The following is a 25,393-nucleotide window of genomic DNA, read 5'->3' as shown; positions in this document are numbered from 1 at the left end:
TGGTGTGATAATCCCAGTATAAGTCCCTGGCTCCCCAGAGAGCCAGTACATGAGAGACATGTGTTTGTCTATCAGGTTGACAAGTACATGTCAGTCAAAGTTTTCCTAGTAGTCTACAAAGGGGAAGCATCACTTAGACAAAGGATTTATGCTGACCAGCCCTTCACAGAGATCATGTGGTAGGGCTGAGGTTGTATGAGGTGCCTGTCAGAGTCATTTGGTGGACTTTTCACAGGTCATAAATTCTCAGGCCTGAAGGAGCCCTGGTAGTCCAGTAGTTAAAGCAGTTGGCTGCTAATCAAAATATCAATCATTTGAACCTGTCAACTGCTGCTCAGGAAAAAGATATGGCAGTCTGCTTACATAAAGATTTCTGCCTTGGAAACAATATGGGGCATTTCTATTCTGTCCTGTAGATAGGATTGCTACAAGTTAGAATCGACTCAGTGGCAAAGGGTTTGGTTTTTTGGGTTTGATCAGAGAGAATTGGGGTGAGGCCCAAATACATACCTTTTTCAAAATCTCTCTGAGGTCACTGCTAAAGCAGGCATCTTCATCCTCCCCCTTCCTCCGAGGTGAAAACTTTGGATTAATCAGTTTATTAAACTATGTCTAGGTAGGATGTTTTGGTATTCTACACGAAATCATTGTCCTGTCCAGTTGGGATTGAACTCTTAGTAGTTTGTCCTCGGATCCCTCATGAACTCTTGAAGCAGTTTTACCTTCATCAGCATTACTAGAGAGTGAAGCTGTGCTGTTGATTTTAGGTTTTAATAATTTTAAATAGGATAGTTTTAAATAGTATTTTATAATTTTTGTAATGTTTTAATTAGCACAATATATACTATTTTTTGATAAATAATCATGATAAAAATTGTTTTGATACTTATTTTAAAATTTTTATTGTGGCAAAATGTATAACAAAAAGCTTGTCATTTTAACCATTTCTAAGTAGAATTCAGTGATATTAATGACATCCACAATATTGTGCTACCAGTAATTAATTGTAACATGGTATAAAGTATAAGTTTATAATTATAATTGTTATAATTATAAATTAAAGGAGCCCTGGTGGCACTAATGGTTAAGCATTTGTCTGCTAACCAAAAGGTTGGCAGTTCAAAACCACCTTGGCTCCGCGAACAAAGACCTGGCAACCTGCTTTTGTAAATAAAGATTACAGCCAAGAAAACCCTATGGAGCAGTTATACTCTCTCACATGGTGTCACTGTGAGTCGAAATCGCTGGACAGCACCTACCAACAAGTATTGGATTTGTTTTGTCATTGCATTTTTCGTGTTTTTTTTTTTTCTTTATTATTTAAGAATAACAAATACCTTTACAAAGAAAGAGGGTCTCCTTTGGTGGCATGCTTAGACCAGAAGTATTTGATAAGAAAATGCCACTAAACATGCCTCTGACAAGAGGAGAAACACCTAAAAAACACAAATTTCTTGAGACCCAGCCTCCACCTATTTTAAAGAAGACCACTAAGGTAAATTTTACTGTATTTTCACTCATATTTCATGCATACACACTTGGTACAGAGTCTTTCCAAACTCCTGACACAGGTAGGATTTCAATTAAGTCATTTTTTTAACAAAATAAATAAGATACAAAAAAGTCTAAAGGAAAGCTCATTGATTTGGACGCTGGACAATAAAAATCTCTGTTGTTAAATATGGTTGTAATACAGGCCAGACACAGATAAGCCATGGAGCCTTTCCTTTGAATAACAAAGCTTCGTTAGGTCCCCTGACAGCCACTCATACAGGGACACGTAAGTGGCCTTGCAATTATAGTAAAAATTTAACACTAAAAATAAATTGGGTGTATCTTAAAAGAAAACCGTAAAACCCATTGCCATCGAGTCGATTATGACTCATACCGACCCTATATGCTAGAATAGAACTGCCCCATAGAGTTTCCAAGGTGGATTTGAACTGCTGACATTTTGGTTAACAGCCAAGCTCTTATTCACTGCGCCACCAGGGCTCCAAAATGTAACCATATGGGCTTTTGTATCATTTTGCTTTAGAATTTTGAGACTATTTTAAAGTCTTTAACTGTTGGCTAAAGAAAAGCATCCATGTATGACAGAACACCTCTACTATATGTCATCAGCTATTTAGAACCTTTTATCACCTATGCCTAGGTTATGTTGTCCTCTCTTGTTTTTAGACTTCTGTAAAGGTCTGGCTCCATAGCTCACCTTCATCTAGGGCCTGGGAAGACTCTGCTTCCTTTTTGCACCAAAAGGAGTGGTAAGGGATGGGTAGTTTCCTTCCATTTTATGGGGACTTAGGAGTGAGCAGCCCACCTTCCATATAGACCAAGGGGGTCGAATAGCCACGGGAGATATTTCTTCAGATCAGGACCAGAGCATGCTTGCCCTTCACTCATCATGAGGCTCCTTCCATCTTCCTCCCTGAAGTTTCTCTATTAGAACCTGCCTGCTGCTTTTCTTTTCTTTCTTTTTCCTCTAATGAGTGGCAATGGCAACCACCTCTACCTTAGTCTTCACACACAAGGAAGCATGGCTAAAACATGTGTTGCTTCGTGTTTTAAAAAACTGAAATTCTTAGTTAACTAGGCACTAAAAAAACACACACTTAAGTTGAAAAACAGGACTTTCAAAGGCACATAAGGAAAAAACAAAGAAGAAATCATACTCCACAGATACGAGGTTACAATATGAGTAGCTTTTACATGTTAATGATATTATTATAACATAATATTATGTGTGCTTTTATGTTCTGAAGTTTTGTTAATTTTGTTATTTATTTTTATCTACAACTGCCAATGGACCAGGTTCCAAATGTGTTCGGTACAGGCTATGGAAACACTCTCTGTATGACAACAGCAGGGACAGCTTCTGTGGAAAATCTAAAAGTTCCTGAAGATTTTTTAGGTAACAAAGTCTTCCCTCCCCATTTCTGTTGTTATGACACAGGCTGCATCATTATACTATGTCTGTTAGTATAAGCCTGTACTTATTATTTACACATTTGATGTTGGATTGCTTGTGGAACATAACTGCTAAGTTTGTTGTTTTGTGCTGTCAAGTCGATTTTGATTCATAGAGACCCTGTTAAGTTTACCCTGTGAGAATACACACAACTAGTCCTTATATTTGCCTATATCATCACCTTTATTGGAGATCTCTTTATTTTTTCTCCACTTTTCCACATGCAGAAGAGTAACTGTGTAGTCTTTCTTTTCCATCTTAAAAACTCCCTTAAGTATTTTTTTTTTTTTTTCAGAGAAGGTGTGGTGGTTATAAATTCCCACAACTTTGTCTATTTGGGAATGTTTATTTCATTCAAATTTTGAATGATATCTTTGCTGAGTAAAGAATTCTTGGTTGATAATTCTTTTCCTTCAGTACTTTATATATGTCATTCCATTGGTCCTAGAGCCCTGATGGTGCAGTGTTTAAGAGGTTGGCTGCTAATCAAAAGGTCAGCAGTTCAAATCCACCATCCACTCCTTGGAAATCCTATGGGGCTGTTCTCCCGTGTCCTATAGGATCCCTGTGAGTCAGAATCAACTAGACAGCAACAAGTTTGGTTTCGGTTTCTTCCTGGCCTCCAGGGATTCTGAGGAGAAATCCACACTAATTCTTATCAAGGTCCATTATATGTTATAGTGTGTTTTTCTCATGCTGCTTTCAGGACTCTCTCCTTGTCTTTGGTTTTCAAAAATTTTATTAAAATATATCTTTGTGTAGACCTCTTTGTATTCCTTCTTTTTGGAGTTCACCTGGCTTTGTGTATTTGCAGGCTTGACTCCTCATTCAGGTTTGGGAAATACTCTGCCATTATATCTTGGAAAATTCTTTCTAGCTCTTTCTTTCTGTTGTTCTGGAAATCCAAAAATCCTAATGTTTGGATTTCTAAATTGAGTTCCACAATTCATTTGGCTTTGTTGACTTTTGTTGTTTTTTTCTCTTCTTTCTCTTGAGGCTTGGTATGTTTAGTTACCCTGTCTTCTAGTCCACTTATCCTGTCTTCTGTCTGCTTGAATATAATTTGAATCCTTCCCTTGTGTTTTCCATTTCAAGTATTTATTTCTTCTGTTTTTTTTTTAATGTTTTCTGTCTTCTTCTTTTGGGTTTCTTCTTTGTTTGTTTTCCTGATTATCATTAGTTTGTTTCCTGTGTGGTCTTTGCCTTCCGTGAGCATATTTAACACTGTTGTTTGAAGGTCCTCTATTTTTCACACTAACCTGGCCTCCATAAAACTGATTTTTGCTTTTTTATGGTTTTCTTTTAATTCAGACATTTTCTCTTGCGTTCATGTATGCCTTTTTTTGTGTTTTGTTGTACTTGAGGCATTTGAGCATATTATTGAATTAATTCCAAGACTCAGAATCTTCTCTTTCTCTAGATCATACAATTTTCCCCCTTTCTCCTTATTTCCTTCTTCTTCTCCAAATATCCACTCAAATTCGCTCTTGCTGTTAAGTTTTCCAGCACTGATGCAGTATTTCTGGGGACTTGTGCCCCCTTCCCCTCTTCTATGGGAGGCAGCCAGGTACTTTTTTTGTTTGTATTTCATGGACTGCACTTGCTTTTTCCAGCTTGTATGCTGGCAGGATAGGCAGGAACCCTGTAATGAGATATAGAGAAAGAGTTTCCTTAGACACCCAATTTTAGGTTTGTGTGCAGTCTTCTCTGCCTAAAGTACCCTTACATATGGCTATCTGGCTGGCTATAGAGTCCAGGTCTCACTGTGTATCACACTCTGTTCCCTCCCAGGAACCACATGGCCCCAGATTTGACATGTCCCTTCTTAGGCCTGAGTGCAGTAGCTTCACTGTTGTCAGTGCCCTCTCAGGTGGCTGGCTGCCTGGAGAGCCCTGGTCTCACTCTGTGCTGCATGATGTTCCCTTCCAGGAATTCCAAGGCACCAAGATATCAGTGTGCCAAGGTGCCCTTTCCTAGGACCACTTTCCTAGGCTTGCCTGCCTACAGCGCCCCAACTTGTGCTTGAATGTTTGAAACTCCAAGTCTCACCGTGCTCTGTACTGGCTTCCACCCTCCCAAGTTGGCTGTGCAGTGCCTAGGAGGAGCGTGGGGTGGAGATAGTCTGTGAACCCTTGCTCTCTGGCAGTCAGTGTGTTACCTTTTACTTGATTCAGACTTCCCATTGGTCCTCCAGTCCTTCATCAGTTGTCTGGAATTCTGACGGTATTTAACGTTCTGATAATTTCTTGTTTTATTATAGTTGTGGGAGATTTGAGGCATGGACTGCTTATATTGCATTTTGCTCTGACCCCTGCTTAACTGTTTCTTGAAAAAAAGTCTTGTGAAAAGGTTTCCTTAAAGTCTTAACAGTTGAGTCAATTAATTAACAATAGTTGCCACTTGTATTACACTTTCAGTTAAAATATGTGTCTTAGCCATCTAGTGCTGCTATAACAGAAATACCACAAGTGGATGCCTTTAACAAAGAGAAGTTTATTCTCTCACAGTCTAGTAGGCTAGAAGTCTGAATTCAGGGTGTCAGCTCCAGGGGAAGACTTACTGTCTCTGTCAGCTCTGGGGGAAAGTCCTTGTGATGAATCAGTCTTCCCTTGGTCTGGGAGCATCTCAGCATAGGAACCTCAGGTCCAAAGGACGCTCTCTAGTTCCAACACTGCTTTCTTGGGGGTGTAAGTTCCCCAAATCTCTGCTTACTTCCCTTTCCTTTTATTTCTTGAGAGATAAAAGGAGCACAGGCCACACCACAGGGAAACTCCCTTTATATTGGATCAAGGATATGACCTGGTAAAGGTGTTACAATGCCACCCTAATCCTCCTTAACATAAAATTACAAAAACAAAATGGAGGACAAACACAGAATACTTGGAATCATGGCCTAACCAAGTTAATACACACGTTTTTTGGGGGTCATAATTCAATCTGTGACATCGTGATATGACTATACTATGGAGATTGTATCATATTAGTACCATGGCAAGTACACAGACTAGTTTTCATGTTTCATTATTTTACCTGTGGCTTCCACTGTGAAAATGTTTGGAGGAAGCTGAGATTTAAATTAGTGAGGAGAATCTTTTTTTTTTTTCCTGGTAGATTTTAAGTTAGAAGAGTTATTTTACTGTTCAGTATATCCTATGGCAGTTTGGCTCCTATTAGAATCACATTTGGATTAATAAATTTATCGTTAAAGAAACTCAAAAATCTAGAGACAGAATTTTTGACAGCATGCCTCATCAGTAAACAAATTTTGAGCATATTCCATCTATTACCACCGTAGCAGCTGTGAAGATATGGCTGAAACCACATAAGGTAAGCCTACAGCTCCAAGATCTCAGAAAAAGTACAAGAACTGAAAAAAAACACACATGAGTCAGGAGAAAAGAAAAGAATATTCCCAAGACTATGGAGACATAATATAGTATTCCCAGAGATTCCAGATCACATAAAGAATCACAGAAGTGCAAAAAAAAACACTGCAATTAAGAGAAACACCAATATTTCTAAGACTGTGAGGAACACTAGTGTAAGCCTTTAACTCATGACAGACCTGGCTGGCATAAAAGATGTTATGCACACACTACAATAACCAGGTGAACCAGTGAAGCAGAAAACTGATTCCTTAGTAAGCCCAAAAGGCAAGAAACTGATGAGATCATCATCGAAGTCAAACCATCCCTAATGATGACAGTGATATTAAACCTCTTAAAAACTACACAACAAATTGTGCAATCAGATCACCAGCAGTCAACAAGAAACTTGGTAGTGCTCCCAGAGAGAAACCAGAGCCTTTGAGGAGCATCAATGAACACCTGAGGATTCTACTAAAAATAGCCTCAACAGAAAACTCTCAGGAGAATGCCAGAGTGGCCAGGTGGGTGGAAATCTGGCAGGTTAGAAGAGCCTTGTGAAGACTCCTTGGGTACACCCAGAAGATGCACCGGTATTACCATGCAGTGACCGAAGGTGATCTGGGCATTCCTACCGTTGCATACACATTACAAGAGAGGCAATTTCCTAAAATACCTGTCATAAAAGAATTCCAGTTGAAGTCTTGAGGATGCAAAAGCCTACGGAAGGTGAAAGGTTGATTCACCAACTAAAAATAAAGTAAGAACATTACATCATCATAAAATGTCATCTTGAGTGTTTATTCTCAATTTCTGTACATTAATTTGTAAGAATATAATTTTAATTATAGTAATTGGATATCCTTTTTCAAACTAAATAATTATATGTGATAGTAAAAAAAAAAACAGAAAAATGTTTGTGATTTTTAGAGGGACTATAGTAATTTGAAAAAAAAACTAGCTAAAATTATTTTTCACATTTTAAGAAGAATAAGGAAGGGAAGGAATGATATTTATCTCAAACGTGTGAAAAAGTGTCCAGAAAAAGGATGGGCAGATCAATTCTGTGTATTTCCGGTCACTGCTACCAGGACCACTGCATAGAAATAGTATAACAAATCCCAGGAATTTAATAATTAGAGCAATATAAATAAAGGTTGGGTATCCTTGAGAAGTACATAACTATCAGGATTGTTATAGAGATTTCTTCATTATGAGAAGTCTTACAAAATTCCAGAAATCAGGCTTTTCCTATTTAGATTTAGAAATGATTTTTTTTTTATTTTTTTTTATAAATGACTTTTAAACAATTAGGAGTTCATGTATTGTCCATCTAATAGGGCATTTTACTACAGTGTAAATCGTTATAATTAGATTTGACTTAGATCACATTCAAGCATGGTGATTGAAATTTATCTGAAATTCCTTATTTCTGGTTTATCAGTAGAGTTTTTTTTTATTTTCATTTCTTTGTAGGAACATAATGTCAAGGCGTTATCTTGAATATCTTAGATTATTTAGAAAATAAATTAGTGTAAAGTTTTGAAATGAATTCCCCCTTGAATTTACATGTGATTAGGTTGTACTTCATGTTGGGTTTTGAAATTTCCTTTGCTTATGACCAGAATTTTCTAGAAGTCTTCTGATATCTTTGGGATGGACAAGAAGACATCAGTCAAGAAAATTCCTTTTGTAATCTTTGTGAAGATGGTAAGTAGTCAGCCTCCTTTACATGTTGTTTTTCTAACACTTACCACATTTACGAGTTTGGATAAAATTTCAGGGTCTCCTTTTTGAATCGCTGAAATGCCCCAGGTATAGGTTACTGTTGTAGCTGTTCATCCGTACTCTGTTGTCCCCAGTGTGGGCTCCCTGAGATTTCCGGGGACTAGCTGAAATCAAAGATGAGTTGTCATTCCTGCATGATGCTTTTGAGAAATTTGCCATGTATTCTGCATTCGGCAAGGCATGGCTGACCCTGTTTCCTTAGACACCAGCCCACCTACCTTCGTCCTTCCTTCCTGTGTTACTGTGGAGCACATCCTGGAAGCCTTGCTATTGCAGCTGTAAATATTCTTGCTATATCTGAAAAGTAAGCCTTTTAATGCATAGATCATCATTATCATACCTAACACATGAGCAATAACTCCTTAATATCATTGGATCACCAGTCAGAGAACAACTTTACAATTTTCCAGTGAATATCAGGATGCAAATAAGTTTCACACAGTGTAATTGGCTGATATGTTTCTGAAATCTCTCCTTCTCTTTCTGTTTAAATCGCTTCCTCCCTCTCCCCTCTAAATTAATTTTTCTATTTAAGGAGCAGGTTTATTTGTCCTATGTAGTTAGTCACATTTTAGATTTTGCTGTCTGTGTCCCTGTGGAGGTCTTTCACACCCTCCTCTGTTCTCTATATTTCCTGTGAGTGGGTAGTTGAATCTAGAGCATTTTATCTGATTCAGGTTTGATTTTTTTCAAGGCTACTTCAGAGGTGGGGATGTGTATTTCTACTGATTGGTACATAAAAGTAGGATTTGTTCATTTACTTTTTTCTCATTACCAAAGCAATTATTCAATGTAACAGTACAGTTCATTCAGAAGAATAAAAAAATATAATAGGGTATATTCTTTTATATATTTTACACTATGTTGTTGTTTTTTTATTGTGCTTTAAATGAATTTACAATTTACATTTCAAGTCAGTTTCTCATACAAAAAGTTATGTACACATTTTTATATTACTCTAGTTGCTCTCCCTACAATATGACAGCACAATCCTCCTCTCCAACCTGTATTTCCCTTGTCCATTCAGCCAGCTCCTGTCCCTCTCTGCCCTCTCATCTCACCTTCAGACAGGAGCAGCCCACATAGTCTCCTGTGTCTACTTGAGCTAGGAACCGCACTCCTCACCAGTATCATTTTATGTCCCATAGTCATGTCTAATCTTTGAAGAGTTGGTTTCAGGAATGGTTTTAGTTTGGGGCTAACAGAGATTCTGGGGGCCGTGACCTCTGGGATCCCTCCAGTCTCAGTCAGACCATTAAGTCTGGTCTTTTTCTAGAATTTGAGTTCTGCATTCTACTTTTCTCATAGCTCCATCAGGGATTATCTGTTGTGTTCCTTGAAGACCCTTCTGTCGTTACTGAAAGCTGTACCAATGATTGTTAAGAAAGACAATTCAAAATGTAGGATCACATTTCCCAGCCAATCTGTGAAAAGGTGAAGATTTCAATGGTTTTGCCCATTTTTAATCTTAAAATATATACTGATAACTCTGTAATATTCTCTAGACTGGGGCAGACATGGCTGTGGCAGCATGCTTGTCCATTTTCCCATTCTTGCTTATTCTGTAATATTTCCATGGACTTGGGCACACATTAGCCCTGGCAGCATGCTTGTCTGCTTCTCAACTTTTGTCTTTTTGAACATATGCTGAATAAAACTTTCCTTTTGCTTTACTAAACATTGTGATGTTTTTTCCCCACAACACTGTATAATTGGAAGAACAATCTTCCAGCATATAGAGATGATTCAAAATGCACAGAAGCTTTGTTTGTGTCCATCTTTGCCACACATCACACTAACTGAGCTGTCAGTCACCCCTAAATATTCTTCTAACTCCTGTTGTAGGGTAGAGACATCACAAAGTTTAGTAAAGCAAAATAAACTTTTATCCAGCTTATATTCAAAAAGACAGAAGTGGGAAATGGACAAGCATACTGTCACAGCCATGTCTGCCCAAGTACAGAGAATATTACAGAATAGGCAAGAATGGGAAAACAAACAAGCATGCTGTTAACAGTTGCCAATCTGACACAAAGGGTCCTTGTCTTTTCCCAAGTAAGACTGCAAGTGAAAGACAAACTTTATCTTCAGCAAGGTTTATTTTGCTTGACTCAAGCACAAGGAGTCAGTGGGGGATGTAAGCATCTCCAAAAGACTGACTTGAAAAGGGAAGCAAGTCTAAGGCTTATATGGGTTCGGTGGAGACAATAGAGTAATGAATATTTAGTAGGCTTCTTTCAAGGGGCAGTTACTTCTCAAAATGGTGGTGTATGCTAATTAGGTTGCGCATGCATCTGGAATCTAAGATGGAACCCGCTGATATTCAAGATGGAGTCCTCTCAGCAGCCCTTGGCATCACTTATTATGGGATATAGCGCAAGTGCACTTGATCTTGGGCTCTACATCGCCATCTTCAGAGGGCTAAGGAAGGTTAAACAGTGGTCACACTTTGTTCTTCTGTGCATGCAGAGCCTATAAAGCAGGAGGGAACTAGAAAAACACTAAGAAGGAGATAGTAATTCATGGGTTGTTTCAATCTTATCTCATGTTGACAGGGTAGGTTCCTGTTTACCCAACTTCTAGATAATGGTAATCTTTTAACACCTCTTTTGTTCACCTGCTGGCACAGTTAACCCTATCTGTCTCAATGTTCCTAGAGCCATGTCTGCCCTAACCCAAGGAAATATTATAGAATAAGCAAAAGTGGGAAAACGAACAAGCATGCTGCTAGAGTCGTGTCTGCCTGAGTCTAAGGAAATATTACAGAATAGACAAGAGTGGGAAAATGGACAAGCATGCTGCCACAGCCATGTCTGCCCGAGTCCAAGGACTGTTAGAGTAATTGGTATATATTAAGGTTTAAGGTTACAAATGGGCAAAACCACTGAAAGCTTCTCCATGCCACAGATTTGCTAGAAATTGTGACCCTACATTGTGAATTATCTTTCTTAAAAATCATGGGTGCAGGTTTGAAACTCTCAAATGACACTTCTTCCCCTTGCTTTGAGCAACATTTTTCAGGAAGCTGCAGCAGGTGGTAGCTATGCACACTAAACTGGCCCCAACTAGACCTTGGAGCATGCGCAGATTGAGGAGATCGCATCCATAACCTGACCCCGGACTTGATCATGGCAGGAAAGGAAGATATTTTCCAGCCCAAGGTTGAACCTGAGCCCTTTTAAGAAGCGAGAGGTCCTACAATGCGGGCGTCCAGTGCAGAGTGACTTAGCATCACCGCCCCAAACATGGGCAAGAGCAGGCAAAGGACAGAGAGTTCTGGGCACCAATTCCAAACCCCAGAAGCATTTAGACATAAAAGGCTCCTAGCTCCTGCAAATGGGAAGCTCACAGTCTTCAGGTTGCTAGACTCTGTGTTGTTCCTCGTCTGCGAAGATAATAAATTTGCCACTTTCTGTTTCCTTTGCAACCGGTGTCCCTCTTATTGCAATTAGCTAATAAGCCAGGATAAGAACCCAAGAGGCCTTAGATTACAGTTTCAGTAATGACAGGAGGGTCTTCATTGGTCTATTCAATTTTCTGTTCACTAAATGCTAATACAAAAAGATAAGAGTGGAAAGTCTTTTGTGCTCTGTTTGATTGTTTTATGTGAAAGGTTTCCTAAAAGATATTTTCCAAGATTATCCCAGCTATTTTTTTTATTGTCTTTATACCTCAGGGCCCAGTTGATGTGCCCTTTTGAGTTCTTATGAGTCCAATTCTCTATGCTGAAGGACAGGGAATAATGATTCCAATACTATTTACTAAATCATACCAGAGGAGGAGAGGATGGTCTTAGACAAGGCACACCCAAAGGCCGTCAGGTTGCATAACCTCAACCTCCAGAGTGGTATTAGACTCCCGGCAGCCCAAGTTGTACCTGCCATAGATCAACACTGGGATCCAAATGATTGGCTGGGGGCAGACAGCTAGAGCACTATAAAAACTGTTTGATAGTTGGTTTGCAGCAAGAGGCTCCAAATAGAAGAACCTTAGGAAAGTTCAGACCTGAAGGAAAATCCCTCCAGCTTCCTAGGACAGAGATATGAACCATACTGGCAGTTTACTGATATAAAGCCTGGAGACCCAGAGAATGCTAGGCTAACAAGTCAGTACTGCTGACGTCAGGTGGAAACGTCAAAAATTAGTAGGAATGAATACTCCACAACTTGCTGAGAGTGCCTTTAAGGTCTTCAATAATCTGGACAAGGTACAACAAAAAAGACTGTGCTCCTGGTAGCAGCTCTCGGAGGGAACCTGCCACCCACGCAAACCTCATGCGGGGTAAGACCTCGTGGGCCTCAAAAGGGCTGGTGGCCAACCCAAGGTCCCCTAAAGCTAGATCTCAAACAGTGTGCTTACTGTAAACAATAAGGCAATTGGAAACAAGAGTGCCCCTTGTGGCCAACCCAGTCTGAGCAGGAAACCCATAACAGCTCCTGAAGCTGTCAGTAGACAACTTAAATAGAGCCCAGGGGATACCCTGCAACCCACGAGGAGCCCTGGGTTCTATAACAGTGGGAGGAAAACTTACTGACACAACAAACCAGAGAGCTGGAGAACGTGGCCTCTGCTGCTGTCCCAGGCACACAAGGGACCCTCCTACAGTCCCAGCCCTCAGCTGGCTTCATTAGCAGGGTGGAGAGCTGCCAAACATAGGTAGAGTAGGCACACAGCTTCAGGGTCTGGTGAGATGGTCACCATCCTTACCTCGCCCCATACCCTGGCAGGCCCGTGACAGCAAAGAGCATCTCGGCCAGTGGGACTGGAAGAAAGAAAGCCTACTAGAGATAGCTTTTTGGAATAATGTGCTATGGTCAACAGAGGCGGCAGTCATACACTGCCCAGGCCCCAGAAAGGAGTGTCTCACATAATTAAAGGATCAGGCAGCCAAACAAGCCACTAGAACAAAACCCCTGCCATTGGCCTTGCTTTAGTTCCTAATCTTCAGTGACCAGAAAACCCCCAGAGCTTGTGGATGGGGCTTTGACCTTAACAGGGCAGAAGACGGGTGGTTGTGTGAAGGACAGGCGTTAATACCAGAGCACCTGATGCACCTGATAATAAGGTAGCTCATGAGAGCACACATTATGGTCAGAATGCTATGTTTCACTGGCTAGCCAAACTGATTAAAGGGCCTAATCTACAGAACACTCAACAATGTGTCAATTGTGTGAAGAACAATCCAAAAACAGGTCCACAACCTCCTAAGCCTGGGGTACAATTCCCTGGTACCAGACCCGGAAAAGACTGACAAGTGGACTTAACAGTTATGCTAATAGCCATTGGAGCTTTCAAGTATCTTTTAGTGTTTGTAGATACCTTTAAGGGATGGGTAAAAGTCTTCACCTTCCAAACAAAAAGGCATCAAGCATCCGAGGTAAGCAAATCTGTCCTTGGTGAGGAAATTGTTCCTAGATTTGGCCTACCTTATTCAATTCAAAGTGATAACAGAGGAGTCTTTGTATCCATAGTTACCCAAGAGGCCTCGGGACATTTAGGAATTCACTGGAAGCTACATGCTCCCTGGAGACCACAGTAACTATTGCATTGACTGTGTGCTTCAAAGGTCTAATTAGAAACCTAAGCTAGTGTGGGCAATGTGGGTGAACGCTTGTATTATAAGACACCAACGTGCCCTGGATCAAGCTGCTACGTTGCCCTGTTGTGAGTCCAGTTGACCCCTAGAAACAGGCTCCAGTTGAGCCCTTGTGAGATGCTGTATGGGAGACCTTTCCTTAAGGCAGCCTGGGGAAGTAGTGCTTCAGATGATACGGGAACTTAGTGTTTCCAGGTATCTTAGGTAACAGTTTTCATTGTAACATTAGCTTAAATACTTTCGCATCCTGGCTCCACATTTCCTGCTCCATTTCTATTTCAGTTCCTGGCCAGGGGGTGAAGCCAACTTGCATTTCAGTGGTTATTGCCATGTGTTCTGCTTATACAAGGCAATTTCTTCTTCTCTTAGTACCTAAGGTTGGCCTTTCTCTGTGCCCTTCTAAATCTTAGGTGTGGTGCAAGGTGGCAAAAGCTGGCGTGTAGCATTGGTGCCCAGAAGTTGGAAGCCATCAGCAGGTGTACAGTGTTTATGGGGAGGTTAAGATTGAGTGGAAACCTCTGAGTGTTTGAAAGGGCCTGGCAGCAGGAGAAAGCCAGTAGAGCTTCTGGTGGCAGTATAACAGAAGGGTCCTGGAAACCATCTACCTGGGTTCAAATCTTGGCTCTGCTGGCTATTGATTTTGGGTCAAGGGGTTTCACTTCCAGGTGGCTCAGTTTCCTTATCTGCAAAGTAGCAGTAAATAACAGTGGCCGCTTTATAGGGTTATACTTCTTTTTTGTGAGTTTGGTGGGAAGGTAAGGGGATGGGGGTAGAGATTGTATAAAAAGATCAGATTCAAGCTCTATAACAATTTTCCTTTTCCACCTTCTAAGTCTTCTTTGCCTGCTACCCCCAGGAGCTAATCGTTCCTGGCCTCTTACTAAAACAAACAAACAAAAAAACCTAGGTCCCTAAAACTCTACCCCATGTCAGCAGGAAGTAGCCAGATGAGTTGCTGACCCTTATGCCTTAAGATTAAGGAATTGCTACAACTCAAGGGGGATTGTAACCTGACCCTACAAACACTTTAAACTAGCCCAAGCCAGATTTGGCCTATCCCGCATGTGCAGGAGGGCCAACTGTGAATGCTAATTGACCTTGAGAATGAAATACATCACCTCCTGTTTCCTGGCCGTCTTCCAGGATTTTGCCTTCCCTGTATGCGTGTGTGGCCACCCTCTTGCTTCCCAAATCAAATATAAGCCCTGCCTCACCATAGCTCGGGGAGTTGGATCTGAAGAGCTTCCTCCTGACTCTGCTCTGCGCATTGCAATAAAGTTACTTTCTCTTTCTCAAAGACCTGTGCCCAGACCATTGGAAAGTCTGAGCGTGCGGGATGAAGACCCACCTTCTCGGGTTGAGTAAAATTATTCACCTCAATCCATTTACTGTTGTGTACCCATAATCTCCCAGTCTAACCTTAGACAAAACAAGCAAAAACTTGTCATCGAGGTGATTTCGACCCATAGTGACCCTATAGGACAGAGTTGACCTGCCACATACGGTATCCAAGGCTGAAATCTTTACAGAAGCGAATTTCCACATCTTTCTGCCATGGAGCAACTGGTGAGTTTGAACTGCCAACCTTTTGATTTAACCACTGTGCCACCAAGACTCTTAGTCTAGCCTTGTTGTTGTTAGGAGCTGTCGAGTCAGTTCCCACTCATAGTGACCCTATGTACCACAAATAAAACACTGCCTGGTGCTGCGCCATGCCCACAATCGTTACGCTTGAGCCCATTGTTGCAGCCACTGGGTCAGTCCATCTTTTGAGGGTCTTCCTCTTTTCCACTGGCCCTGTACTTTACCAAGCATGATGTCCTTTTCCAGAACTGATCCCTCCTGATAACATGTCCAAACTATGTAAGATGCAGTCTTTCCATCCTTGCTTCTAAGGAGCATTATGATTGTACTTCTTCCAAGACAGATTTGTTCGTTCTTTTGGCAGTCCATGGTATTCTTAATATTCTTCACCAACACCACAATTCAAAGGCGTCAGTTCTTCTTTGGTCTTATTCATTGTCCAGCTGTCACATGCATATGATATGACTGAAAATACCATGGCTTGGGTCAGGTGCACCTTAGTCTTCAAGGTGACATCTTTGCTTTTCAACAATTTAAAGAGGTCCGTTGCAGCAGATTTACCCAATGCAATGTGTATTTTGATTTCCTGACTGCTGCTTCCCTGGCTGTTGATCGTGGATCCAAGTAAAATGAAATTCTTGACAACTTCAGTCTCCATGTATCATGAGCTTGCTTATTGGTCCACTTGTGAAGATTTTTGTTTTCTTTATGTTGAGGCGTAATCCATACTGAAGGCTGTGGTCTTTGATCTTCATCAATAAGTGCTTCAAGTCCTCTTCACTTTCAGCAAGCAAGGTTTTGTCATCTGCATATCACAAGTTTTTAATGAGTCTTCCTCCAATCCTGATACAACTTGCTTCTCCATATAATCCAGCTTTTTGGACTATTCGCTCAGCATACAGATTGAATAAGTGGGGTGAAAGTATAGAGCCGTCATGCACACCTTTCCTGACTTTAAACCACACAGTATCCCCTTGTTCTGTCCAAACAACTGCCTCTTGATCTACGTACAAGAGCCTCATGAGCACAATTAAGTGCATCCAGTGACTGCTTCTTCAGCTGACTCCGTATCCAGAAAACCTTCCCAACGGCAGAGAACATTCACACATACCTGCCAGAGGCCTCTCCTGGGTCGAGAGATCCAACCTGGCCTCCACCATTTAATCTCCTCAGCAGGCAGTTGGCCCGCACCTACACACTCTACCTTTCTGCATGAATGCCACATCCAACTAGGATGCAAAGCCACTCAGCCAAAGACGGGACTGGCATAAGCAAGTGAAACCCCCATTTATTTGCCTATCGTGCCATCTGCTGGTCGAGAGCCTCCCATGGCGCAGGTGAATGTCAGGTGGGTAGGGCTAAGGCTTGTTGACCATCACCATAGAGACAGCCTCCTGAGGCAGTGGACAGAGCTTCTGATGGGGCGGGTTCACAAGTATTGAGCCAATAGCAGAGATCTGGCCCAGCTGGCCTATTACCCTGGGCACTTCATTGTGAGCTATGAGACGCAGGGGCCACTTCTGACTGTGGCCACAGGAATTCAGCACACCCAGGGAAAAGCACCGCAGAGTGGGGCCCCTGATGGTCAGGAGTTCAAGGCACAGAGAGAGCAGACTGGGTACATCTTTTCCATTTACTTGAGGACATCAGTAGGCAAGGTATCCCCACTTAGCACCTATTCTTTCTCTCAGTCTCTGTCTGTGCTGGTTGTGTGAGATCTTTCAATTATGCTGATGAAAACATCACAACTAATGCATCAGTAGAGAAAGCCTAGAGAAGGACAAGGGTAGGCCTCTGGCGATACTGTTTTCCCAAAGGCAGAGAATGGCAGGTAGCCTCTCCGCTGGGTTTTCAGTGTCTGGCACCTGATGAGGGAGCTGAACATTGCAGGACCATGGCTTGGGAGGGGACTCTCCTGGGTCTAGAGATCCACCTGGCCTCCACCATTTCAAATTCTCAGTGAGCAGCTGGCTGGCAACCAAACACTCTCCTTTTCTGCATGAATGCCATATCCAATGGGGATGCAAAGCATGCCTCTCAACCAAAGACAGGACCTGCATAATCCAGTGAAGCCCCCATTTATTTGCCTATTTTTGCCATCTGCTGGTACATAGCCTCCCATGGCACACTGCTTTTGTGAGGGGCCAGAAAACCTGGCAACCAGGGCCCCTGGAGGCCTGTGGAGTGTGTATGTGAGAAGGCTGGTGACCAGTGTCCCCGGTCCTGGAGGGAGCATTGGGCCTGGGTCTGGCTGGCCTGCAGCTTCATGAAGCGTGGCCCCGAAACTGGCCTTTGGCTGGTGCCTCCAGGAATGTGTGCATAACAGCTGTTTCTCCTCCCATCACTCTGAGTCCGCCTCCATTGACTATGTGAGTTTTGAATTAACAGTGGTGTCAGAGCTGTATAGATTTCCACAGTCAGGCTGGCCATGGCTGACCCTGGCCCAGGCAATGGCTCTGAAGCTTCAAGTCCTGGATGATGACACGTGGGCCCTGGCAGACATTATTCCTTATCAACTCAGAGGTCTGGGTGAGCATAAGCAGGCCAGGTAGGCTAGGTGAATGTCGGGTGGCTCGGGCTCAGGATTGTTTACCATCACCATGGAGACAGTCTCTGGAGGCAGTGGATACAGCCTCTGATGGGACTCAGTCACAAGGACTGAGCCAATAGGAGAGATCTGGCTCAGCTGGCCAATGACCTGGGTCCCTTCATTGTGACCTATGAGGCTTAGGGGCCACTTCTTGCTGTGGCCACAGAAATTCAGCACACCCAGGGAAAAGCTTCACACAGGGAGCCCCTGATGGGCACAGAGGTCCAAGTCACAGGGTAACCAGGCTGGGTACATCTTTTCCACTGCCTTGAGGACATCAGGAGGCAAGGTATGCCCACTCAGCACCTATTATCCCTCTCGGTCTCTGTGTCAGCTGTGCTACATCTCTTAGTTGTGCTAATGAAAAACATCACAGCTAAGGCATCAGGAGAGAGATCCCATAGAAGGAAGAGTGTAGGCCTCTGGCAATATTGGTTTCCCAAGGGCAGAGAATGGCAATAGCCCGTCTGCAGGGTCTTCAGCATCTGGCACCTGATGAGGGACCTTAACAGGTCCGGATCCTCACCAGACTGAGCTTGTGTGCTGATGTCAGGCCATTCATTGAGTGATCCTTCAGTTGACACTTTGTATACGGAAAACCTGCCCAATGGACTACGAGGAAACCATTTACACATACCTACCGGAGGACCAAAGGGTCGGCAGTTCGAATCTGACAGGCGCTCCTTGGAAACTCTATTGGGCAGTTCTACTCTGTCCTATAGGGTCGCTATGAGTCGGAATCGACTCGACGGCACTGGGTTTTTTTGTACCAGAGGACTCTTACGGGTCTAGAGTTTCAACGTGGTCTCCACCATTTCATCTTCTCAGTGAGCACCTGGCCCGCAATCACACATTCTTCTTTCTGCATAAATGCCAAAACCAACTAGGACGTGAAGAGAGCCACTCAGCCAAGGTCGGAACCAGCATAATCAAGTGAAACCCCATGTAATTGTCTATTTTTGCCCTGTGCTGGTCCTCAGCCTCCCATGGCACACTGCTTTTGCCTGGGGACCTGGATCCCAGGGCCTGAAATCCTATCAGCTAGGGCTCCTGGAGGCCTGTAGAGTGTGGATATGAGGACACTATTGAGCAGTGTCCCTGGTGCCAGAGGGAGCCGTGGGCCCCGGTTTGGGTGGCCCTGGGGCTTCATGGCACCTTTCCCAGACACTGGATGTTGACCTGCGCCTCCATGAATGTGTGCATTCCAGCTTCGTTTCTCTTCCCTCCACTCTGATTCTCCCTTCATTGGCAATGGGAGTGTGGAACTGACAGTGGTAACACAGATCTCTAGATTTCCAGGGTCAGGCTGGCCTTGGCTGACTCTGGCCCAGCAATGGCTCTGAATCTTCAAGTCCTGGATAAAGACACGTGGGCCCTGGCGGATATTATTCCTTATCAATATCATATTATTCCTTATCAATTCAGAGGTCTGGATGAGCATAAGCAGGCCACGTAGGCTAGGTGAATGTTGGGTGGGTGATGCTAAGGATTGTCTACCATTGCCATGGAGACAGCCACAGGAAGAGTGGGCAGAGCTTCTGATGTGCCAGGTCATAAACACTGAGCCAATAGGAGGGATCTGGCCTTCCTGGCCAGTTCTACACAGTTGACACAACAGCAGCCTCTTCTCGCTTTGGCCACAGGATTTGAGCACACCCAGGGGCATCTTGGCAGGTGGAACCCCCTGATGTGGACAGCTTTGAGGCACTGGGAGAGCAGGCCTGGTACCTATCTCCTACTTACTTGAGGATATCAGTAGGCATGGCATCCCCACTCTGCATCTATTGCCTCTCTCTGTGTCTCTGTAAGTGCTCATTCTGCAACATCTCTGAATTCTACCCCTGAGAAACATCACAACTCCCAGTGCCTGAGAGACAGCCTAGATATAAAAGGGGGAATGCATCAGGCTGTACTGGAGGCCCATGGACAGAGAATAGCAGGTAGTCTATATAGATGGCCTTAGATACTAGTGATTGATTTGGGAGCTATACCACGGGCAGACCCTGGATAGGTGGAGCTTGTGGGCAGATGGAAGGCCCTCTGGCAACTACTATTTCTGCTGGTATGTTTTATGGAAAAGCCCTGCCACGTGGAATGGGCAGAAAGCATTCACACATAACTGCCAGAGACCTCCTGGGTCTGAAGATCCCAACCTGCTCTCCAACGTGTCATCTTCTCAGCATGCACCTTGCCTGCACACAGAAAATCTGCCTTTCTCCAAGAATGCCTTCTCCTACTAGGAAACAGCATGCCACTCAGCCAAAGGCAGTACTGCCATAGTCAAGTGAAACTGCCATTTTCAAATTTTTGCCATCGGCTATTTCACAGCCTCTGGTGGCACACTGCATATGCGTCAGGTCTCCGAGGGCAAGGCCGAAACCCTGATGGCCAGGGCCCCAGAAGTCCAGTGGTTTGTGGATATGGGGATACGGATGCCCTATTTGGCACATACAGGAAGGAGCCTTGGGCCCTAAAGAGGCTCACACTTGGGCTCCACGACATCTGCTACTGTCCCTGGCCTTTGGACCGTGCCTCCGGGAATGTCTGCTCTCTAGCTACATTTCTCCTCCCATCACTCTGAATCTGCCACCAGTGGGAATGTGAGTGTGGAAGTCAACATCTATCCCTGCTGGCAGTGTCACAAGACATGAGGCTGAGCTTGTCTGTCTTCTGCCACAGGAAAGGCCCTAATTCTTCATCCCAAATGATGACACTTGGACCCTAGAGGACATTATTTTTTCATCAACAGAGAGGTCCGGGTGAGGGTCAGCAGGCCAGATAGGCCAGGTGAAGACCAGGTGAGTGGAGCTAAGGCTTGTTTACGATCACCATGGAGACAGCCACCAGAGGAAGAGTGGGTTGAGCTTCTCATGGGCCTGGTCTCAAACCCTGAGCCAATAGGAGAGATCTGACCTACTGGCAAGTTCCACAGAGCCCTTTCACTTTGACCAATGACATGCAATGGCCTCTTTGGGCTTTGTCCACACTAATTGAGCACACCTAGGGGATATCTTGGCAAGTGGAACCCCCTGATGTGGACACAGCTTTGAGGCACTGGGAGAGCAGGCCAATACCTGTCTTCCACTTACTTGAGGATGTCAGTAGGCATGGCATCCCCACTCAGCATCTATTGCCTCTCTGTGTCTCTCTGTATGTGGTCACTCTGCGACACCTCTGAATTCTACCCCTGAGAAACATCAAAACTCCCAGTGCCTGGGAGACAGCCTAGATATGAAAGGGGGAAGGCATCTGGCTATACTGGAGGCCCATGGACAGAGAATAACAGGTAGTCTATATAGATGGCCTTAGGTACTAGTGAATGCTGGGGGAGCTACACCATGGGCAGACCCTGGCCAGGTAGCTTGTGGGCAGATGGAAGGCCCTCTGGCAACTACTATTTCTTCTGATATATTGTATGGAAAAGCCCCACCACGTGGAATGGGCAAAAAGCATTCACTCATACCTGCCAGAGACCTCTCCTGGGTCTGAAGATCCCAACCTGCCCTCCAACTTGTCATCTTCTCAGCATGCACCTTGCCTGCACACAGAAAATCTGCCTTTCTCCAAGAATGCCTTCTCCTACTAGGAAACACAGCATGCCACTCAGCCAAAGGCAGTACTGCCATAGACAAGTGAAACTGCCGTTTTCAAATTTTTGCCATCGGCTGTTCCACGGCCTCTGGTGGCACACTGCATATGCGTCAGGTCTCGAGGGCAAGGCCTAAACCCTGACAGCCAGAACCCCAGGAGTCTAGTGGTTTGTGGATGTGGGGATACGGATGCCCTATTTGGCGCATACAGGAAGAAGCCTTGGGCCCTAAAGAGGCTCACACTTGGGCTCGACAAAGTCTGCAACTGACCCTGGCCTTTGGCCCATGCCTCTGGGAATGTCTGCTCTCTAGCTACATTTCTTCTCCCATCACTCTGAATTTTCCACCACTAGGAATGTGAGTGTGGAAATCACCATCTATCCCTGGTGGAAGGGTCACGAGTCATCAGGCTGACCTTGGCTATCTTCTGCCCCAGGCAAGGGACCTAATTCTTCATTCCAAATGATGACACTTGGGCCATGGAAGACATTATTTTTTATCAAAACAGAGGTCTGGGTGAAGGTCAGCAGGCCAGGTAGGCCAGGTGAACGCTGGCTGGGTGGAGCTAAGGCTTGTTTATCATCACCAAGGAGACAGCCACCAAAGAGTGGGTGGAGCTTCTGATGGGCCAGGTCACAAACACTGAACCAATGAGAGAGATCTGGCCTTCCTGGCCAGTTCCACAGAGACCTTTACTTTGACCTGTGACACTCAGCAGCCTCTTCTGGCTGTGGCCACCAGAACTGGGCACATCAAGTGAAAGTCATGGCACACGGGAGCCTCTGATGTGGACAGTTTGAAGGCCCTGGGTGAGTGGGCCAGGTACCTGTTTTCCACGTACTTGAAAACGTCAGTAGGCAAGGCATCATCACTCTGGATCTATCGTCTCTCTCTGTCCCTCTCTGTATGTGTCCTTTCTGTGAAAGAAAACATCGCAGCTACAAGAGCTGGAGAGAGAGCCTAGAGATGAAAGGGGGAAGGCGTCTGTCTTGGTTGTCCATAGGCAGAGAATAGCAGGCAGTCTATCTGGAAGGTCTTAGAAACTGGTGATTAAGGATGGAGCTATACCATGGGCATACCCAGACCAGGTTGAGCTTGTTGGCAGACAGAAGCCCCTGGGGCGAATACTACTATCGCTGATACATTGTATCAAAAAACCCTGCCAGGAGGACAGGGCAGAAAACATTCACACATACCTGCCAGAGTCCTCCCCTGGGTCTGGAGATCCCAAACTGGTCTCCATCATGTCATCTGCTCAGTACAAAACTGGACCGCACACATAAAATCTGACTTTCTCCATGAATTCCTTATCCTACTAGGAAACACAGCATGCCACTCGGCCAAAGGCAGTACCAGCAAAGTCAAGTGAAACATCCATTTTCAAATTTCTGTAGTCTGCTGTTCCACAGCCTCCAGCTGCACGCTGCATATGGGTCAGCTCTTAGGAAACAAAGCCAAAATGCTAGAAGCCAGGGCCCCAGGGGTCCGTTTGTGCATGTGGGACATGGGTGACCTGTTTGCCATGTATGGGAGGGAGCCTTGGGCCCTAGACTAGGTTGCTCAAGGGCCCCACCACGTATGGTACCGTCCCTGGCCTTTGGCCCGTGCCTCCCTGAATGTGTACAGTCTAGCTACATTTCTCCTCCCGTCACTCTGAGTCTGCCTCCAGTGGCTACGTTAGTGTGGAAGTCACCATCTGTCCCTGGCAGCAGTGTCACAAGTCACTAGACATCTTGGCTCAGGCTGACCTTGGCTGTCTTCTGCCCCAGGGAAGGGCTGCAATCCTTCATCCCAAGTGATGACACTTGGGCCCTGGTGGACATTATTCTTTATCAACACTGAAGTCTAGGTAAGCATCAGCAGGCCAGGTAGGCCAGGAGAATATTGGATGGGCGGGGCTGAGGCTTGTTTACCATCACCACGGCGACAGCTTGCAGAAGCAGTGGGCAGAGCTTCTGATGGGCCGGATCACAAATACTGAGCCAATAGGAGGTCTGGCCCACCTGGCCCACTCCACAGAGCCCCTCATTTTGACCTTTGACACTCAACAGCCTCTTCTGGCTGTGGCCACAGGAATTGAGCACACCAAGGGAAAGTCACGGCACATGGGAGCCCCTGATGCGGACAGGTTGAAGGCGCTGGGTGCGCAGACCAGGTACCTGTTTTCCAGTTACTTGAAGATGTCAGTAGGCAAAGCATCCCCACTCTGGGTCTATTGTCTCCCTCTGTCTCTCTCTGTAAGCATCTGTTCTGTGAAATCTCTTAATTTCTGCTGTCTGGTGTTCCACAGCCTCTGGCCGCACAGTGCATAGGTGTCAGGTCTTAGAAGACAAGGCTGAAATCCTGGAAACCAGAGTCCCAGGGGTCCACTGGTTTGTCTATAAGGAGACATGGATAACCTGTTTGCCACATATAGGAGAGAGACTTAGGTCATGGACTGGGTCGCTCAAGGGCTCCACCACGTACAGTACCATCCCTGGCCTCTGGCCCCTGCCTCCCTGAATGTGTACACTCTAGCTATATTTCTCCTCTCATCACTCTGAATCTGACTCCAGCGGCTACGTGAGTGTGGAAATCACCATCTATCACTGGCAGCGGTGTGACGAGTCACTAGACATCTAGGCTCAGTCTGACCTTGGCTGTCTTCTGCCACAGTGTGGCTAATTGCTTCTTTTTCCGTGAGCTCAGAAGAACTGGATGGTTCCCAACTACCATTCCTAAACATTTTGATCAAAGATTCTATAGAAGAATCCTGATCAAAATGGAGAAAATGCAGAACAAAATTTCAAATTCACATGGACCTTCTGGAGCCATGGAGGCTGGACAAATCCCCTACACTATCGCCTTGAGCTAATCTTTAAACCTTAAACCAAAAATATCCCCCAAGTCTTCTTAAAACCAAACCATAGTTTAGCTTAACTAGTAAAGAATGTTGCCTTGAGCATTATGCTCTTTTAAGATCTATTTATGCGAGATTAAATTGACAATAGCAACTCAAAAGAATAGATAGGAACCTTAGGAAACTATAGAGTTTCCAAGGAGCAGCTGGTGGATTCAAACTGCTGACCTTTTTCTTAGCAGCCAGAGGCTTATTCAATGATAGTTTAAAATGTAAACAGAGCATCTCCCATCAATTTTTTTTTTTTTGGCATTTCTTGAATACCAAATGAATGTACTTCTTTGGAATATGTAAATGACCTCATTTCTCTGAACCGTCATGATAATACATGACTTCTCTCAAAGGTATTTTCTATGATTTTCTTAGTAAATTTAGAGTGTAACAGGAGAATTGGGCACCCTGTTTTAACCTCTTTTCAACCTCTTTAAAGGAAGTCTTTTTTTTATTGTGCTTTAGGTGAAAGTTTACAGCACAAGTTAATTTCTCATACAAAAATTTATGTGCATATTACTATGTGACACCAGTTGCAATCCCTATAATGAGCCAGCACACTCCTCCTTTCCACCCCAGGTTTCTGTGTCGATTCAATCAATTTCTGTCCCTTCCTGCCTTCTCATCCAGGACAGGAGCTGCCTATTTTCTCTCGTGTACCTGCTTGAACTAAGAAGCACACTCTTCACAAATATTGTTTTATGTGTTATAGTCCAGTGTAATCTTTATCTGAAGAGTGGACTTTGGGAAAGGTTTTAGTTCTGTGTTAACAAAGCATCTGGGGGCCATGGCTTTGGAGGTTCCTTCAGTCTCAGTCAGACCATTATGTGTGGTCTTTTGACATGAATTTGTGCTCTGCTCTGCACTTTTCTCCCACTCCATCAGGGACTCGCTGTTGTGTTCTCCGTCAGGATGGTCATTGTTGGTAGCTGGGCAGCATCTAGTTCTTCTGGTTTCAGGCTGATGGAGTCTCTGGTTTATGTGGCCCTTAAGAGAAGGCTTTTTATAGAAGGAATTAAAGA

This window comes from Loxodonta africana, chromosome 17, assembly GCF_030014295.1.
Source record: "Loxodonta africana isolate mLoxAfr1 chromosome 17, mLoxAfr1.hap2, whole genome shotgun sequence".
NCBI lineage: Eukaryota > Metazoa > Chordata > Mammalia > Proboscidea > Elephantidae > Loxodonta > Loxodonta africana.
This window is presented reverse-complemented; position numbering follows the sequence as displayed.